At 38.9% G+C, this 5373-nt stretch overlaps 1 protein-coding gene across 1 annotated transcript in view; it reads right to left on the bottom strand.

Annotated features, from left to right (window-relative positions):
• The window catches only part of Fut8 (fucosyltransferase 8), a 291305-nt gene that overhangs the window by 247440 nt on the left and 38492 nt on the right, over positions 1 to 5373 (bottom strand). The gene's annotated exons all lie outside the window — the stretch shown is intronic.

Raw genomic sequence — 5373 nt, 5'->3', positions numbered from 1 at the left:
TTTTTTTGGATGCTCCTCTATCCTGTCTTAATTTTTTTTAATCTTATTGAGTTTATTGGTACTTTTTAAGTATACAGTACAGTTACATTCACCATTGGGATCTTGTACCCTTATAGGACAGATCTTGGTTCTCAATTTTTCCCCATACCCGTGCCCTCCCTTTACTCCCTCCACCCTCCCATATTTACAAATACTTTGTTCCCATTTTTTCCTTTTGTCAGATTTTTCTTGTCCCTTATTGCCTTTCCCCTACTGTTCCCACTTCCCCTACACCTTTATCCTTTTTCTATTTCACATTATCAGTTATACAATTTGTATACAGTTATACAATTTACACTTTTAGTTTTTCACACCAGAGAAACTATTCAGTATTTACATGTATGTATTATTTATTTTATTTAAGAGTATGGCCTCAGTACTACTGAGCCATAAAAAATGAGAAACTAGTTACTCATATGAAAATGGATGCATATTGAGGCCTGTCTTAATTTTTAAACTTAAAATATTGCATCATTAAGTAAAACTCAATCGCTTCTCGGCTTTCTGGCTAAGATCAGGTATAAGTAAATCTTACTGTGAACCAAACTTTGGTTCAAATTTTTCAATTATTAATCAACACATATATGTATACTTCTCTACAAATATTTGAAAAGTAAAAGGAAATAAATGGTCACTATTCCAAGGTGAGTACTACAAACCACATTAAACTGACACCTACATTTCAAATCTGATCTCCCTAACTCCACAACCATGCTATGTAAGCCTCCATATACCAAATACAAAAGGAATAAATCTCAACATTATAAAGAAAATTAGAATTATCTATTCCTATAAAAAATATTTTTCGGAGATCATCTAAATAAAAGTGACCACAACAGAATTTCATGTGAAATACATCTTTCTGTATATTTATTCTTTATCAGTACATAATGAATACATTCAGCTTAGGGAGCTGGTACATGTACATTGTGTTTTGTATCTTGATCTTTTATTTCCTTATTGCCTCAACGTCCCACCTCCCATTTGTAGGTCCCCTTCCTATTTGCAAAAGGTCTATATCCCTATTTCCTCTTATCTATCTTTTTCTTTGCTTTTTAAATCGTTTATAAGTTTCTTATATATGGGAAACCATGTGTCAGGTTTCACTATGGTCTCAAGATATACTCATTTTCCTACAGATGACTCAAAGTTATCCTCCTTTAAGGCTGAGTGGTAGTCCATTGTATATCTATACGTTTCCTTTATCCATTCATCTGTTGATGGACATATGAGCCACTTCCAAGATTTAACTATTTATGAGTTGTACTGCTATAAACTTGGGTATGCACAGATCACTGTAATATGATGTCTTTGACTCCTATTGGAAGATACCAAGAAGGGGAAAATCTGGGTCAAATGGAACTATTAACTTTAGTTTTTTTGAGGAAGCTCCATACTTATTTCCATAATTGTTATGCTAGTTTACATTCCCACCAGCAATGTAGAAGGGTTGCTTTTGCCCCACAGCCTTGCCAGCATTTATTGTTTTTTACCATCTTGATGATACCCATTCTTTTTGGAGTAATATGGGATCTCACTGTTGTTTTAATTTGCCTTTCTCTAACAGCCAAAGACAATGAACTTTTTTCATGTACTTATTGTCCATTTGTATGTGTTCTTCTCAAAAGTGTTTATTCATATCAACTGCCATGTTTGGATGCATCTTTTAATTTTTTTTTGAGTTATTACTTTGCCCAAAGAGCAGCTGGCAAAAAATTCATCCCATTCTGTAGGTTGTCTCTTCATTCTGGTGATTCCTCTGCTGTGCAAAAGTTTTTTGATATAATCCCATGTGTTGATTATGTTAATTACTGTCCAGTGGGAGTTCTAGTCAGAAAGTCACTGGCTATGCCTATATCTTCCAGTACATAAAGTATTTCGGTCTTAAAATCTAGGTCTTTAGTCCATTTTTATTTTATTTTACTACATGGTATGAGATAGATTCAACCTTCTGAATGTGGACCCACACTATTTGTTGAAGAGGCTATCTTTTCTTCAGCATGTGTTTTTGGCATCTTTGGCAAAGATCAGATGTCTGAGTGTGACTAGAGTTGTTCCTGCATCCTCTATTCTGTTCCATTGATCCATAAGTGTGTTTTGTGCCTGTACCATGATATTTTTATCACTATAGCGTAACAAAGCTTGAGAGCTGGAATTGTAATTCCCCCCACTTTGTTGTTCATGCCCAACACTGCTTTTGCTATTCTGAATCTCTTCTGGCTTTGTATAAATTTTAGGATTATTTTTTTAGTTCTGTGAAGAACGCTGCAGATAATGTTGATAAAGAATGCACCATTGGTGGGAGTGCAGACTGGTGCAGCCACTGCGGCAATCAGTATGGAGAAATCTCAAACAACTAGGATTAGAAGTCCCATTTGAACCAGCTATTCCCCTGTTGGGTATCTTCCCAAAAGAGTTAAAAGAATCACACCACAGCAATATATGCTCACCCATGTTTAGAGCAGCACAGTTTATAATAGCTAAAACTTGGAAACAGCCCAATTGCCCATCAACTGGAGACTGGATAAAGATGTGTTTGTTTGTTTGTTTTTATAAAATGGAATACTACTCAGCCACAAAGAACAAGAAACTAGAGACATTATTAGCTATGAGGATGCACAATGAGGCCATACTCTTACATGAAATTAATAAGTTACACAAATCTAAGTACCGATTAGTTTCTTTGGTGTGAAAAAGTAAAAGTGAAAATAAGGATTAAAATGTGCAATTGTGTAATAGGAAGAAAAGTCTAAAAGAGTAGAGGAAATAGGAGGGCTAGGGGACAGGTAGAAAGGGAAAAGAAAAAATCTGTAAAAAGGAAAAACATGGAAACAATGTCTGTAAACAGGGAAGGGTGGAAGGGCTGAGGGGAGGGCTGGGGAATAGGGAAAAATAAGAGCCTGATAAGTCATGTATAGGTACAATATTCCAATGATGAATGTAACTGTGTTGTATACCTAATATGTACCAATAAATTTAATAAAGATTTAAAAATGCATTAAATCTACATATCAGTTTTGGTAATGTCATTATGACACTATCAGTTCAAGCTGTCTAGAAATAGAGGATGTCTTTACATTTTCTGATGTCCTCTTTCATCTCTTTTTTCAGAGTACTGTAGTTTTCCTTGTAGAGGTCTTTCACTTCCTTGGCTAAGTTAAAACTCAGGTATTTAAATTTTTTTTCAAAGCTTTTTCTTTTAACCAGTAAAGAAAATAGTCTTTATATTTTTCTCAGTATCTTCTGGATCTGAGTATTTGTGATTTCAGGGCAACAACTTGATTTGAGGTCCTGCTTCAAATGGTTGAAGGATGTTTGTTTGTTTGTTTTAGAGGAAAAGGGGTTTATTTAGCTTACAGTTGGTAGAGGTTTCAGTCCATAATCGGCTGGCTCCAAGGCTGGGCTGGCAAACAAGCAACGCAAAACAGAAACAACATGCCATACACACACAAGGTAGCAAAGGTAACAAGTGTTAACAGTGTCTCCCTGCCCCTTTTACCTTATTCACATTACGTAGGGTGGGCAGCATTCACACCCTGAATCCCAGTGCCTTTGAGCCCAGCATTGCATCATGAATCAATTCCAGCTTCACACATTCCAGATCAAGCCTATTGCCACATGAGGCTTTGAGGGGGACATCTAGATTAACATTCCACCCTTGGCCTCCAAAGATTCACGTGCATTCCTTTATAGAAAAGGCATTTAGAATATCTCTAAGAGTTGCCAAAGTCCTAACAGTTTCAGCATTGCTACCATTCTGGAATATGGTTTGGCTGCCGCCATTCAGGTACATTGTCCTCTCAAAAGCAAAAATCTTTCACCTTTACAACTCTGAATTTGCAAACAATGGGTTTTGCTGGTTCCTGTGATGCTCTCAAGCCATCTTTTGTATTCTGTTCCTTCTCAGCAATTAAGATCTGGTCTGCTCTATCTTCACAGTCCACAGCTTTACTGGAATTTCCTTTCTGGCCCAATTCAAAATGTTTTCAATCACTCTGCTGGGCTCTTTGGTCTTGATTTTGCACAAAGATCTGGCTAAAAGCCCCCAACAGTAGCCATGCCACTGCCTCAATATTCGACTGCCCTGAAATTTCTTCCGCAAGATTCAGTAGCCTATCACCCCTAATCTCAGTCTCAGGCAAAGTCTCTGGACATGAACAAAATGCAGACAAACTTTCTGCCAAGCCATAACTCTTCATTTGGAGTCCAACAGCCAATGCAGTCCTTCTTCCTAGCAGAAATCTTCTCAGCCTGGTCTTTAGCTTTTTGGTCTTCTGATCTCTGACCAGAATCTCCCATACAGAATAGCCTCCCATACCCTACCTCTTCAGCTGGGAGCTCTGAATCTTCCAGCAAAGTCTCTGAACACGAGCAAAATTCAGACAGATTTTGTCAAGTCATAACAAACATCTTCTGGAATCTAGCAGCCAATGCAGTCCTTCTTCACAGCAGAAACCTCCTGAGCCTGGTCTCTACTGGCTTTCTGGCCTTCTGAGCTCTGACCAGAATCTCCCATACAGAACAACCTAAGGAGTTCCAGCCCTACTTCTGTAGCCAAAGTCTCTGGATCTTTCCTAACTTCCCCATCCTACAAGCCAGTTCCAAAGGCTTTTGAGCCACAAGACCTGGCAGTGTCACAGCAACAACCCCACTTCTCTGGTGCCAAATTTCTGTGTTACTTTTCTCTCATACCTGATGAAAAATACCCAACTCCAGAAGGGTTTTATTTTGCTTACAGTTCATAGAGGTTTCAGTCCATAATTGGCTGGCTCGGAGGGTGAGATGACAAACAAGCATCACAGAACAGAAACAATATGGCACACACACAGAGCAGCAAAGGTAGCAAGAGCTGACTGAAGGATTTTAAAGGTTCTTGTACTGAGCATGTAATCAATAGGTAGAAATTAATAGAATCAATAAGTTAAAAGTGCCCTGTGTGACTAGCAGCCAACAGCTCAGCTGACAGCTTAGCTGGCTAACAGCTATGACCTAATGCAACTGACAGCTTGAGATAAGAAATACATGCCTTACTGTCATAGACCGTCAGCTGTTAGCTAAGCCCGCCTTGCGACCATTCGCTTCCTTATCTTTCGCCTTGCGACCATATGCTAAAGGGAAACTCCAAATCATTCTCCACCCTACGACCACCTGCTTTCGACCAGAGTACCTGGCCCGAGCGATAAGGAACAGCTAGGGGTATAAATACCCCTAGCCCAAGACCAGTCGTCGTCGTCCATCTCGACCCAACCTGACTGTCACTCGTCGCTGCGTCGCCACGCCACGCGACTTGACCGATTGCTGCCGGAGGCCCTGCTGGAACCGGACGATCATCAC

The sequence above is a fragment of the Fukomys damarensis genome, unplaced genomic scaffold, assembly GCF_012274545.1.
Source record: "Fukomys damarensis isolate Sample0158 unplaced genomic scaffold, DMR_v1.0_HiC HiC_scaffold_21, whole genome shotgun sequence".
NCBI lineage: Eukaryota > Metazoa > Chordata > Mammalia > Rodentia > Bathyergidae > Fukomys > Fukomys damarensis.
The sequence above is the reverse complement of the archived record's forward strand: the minus strand, read 5'-3'. Positions and strand labels throughout refer to the sequence as shown.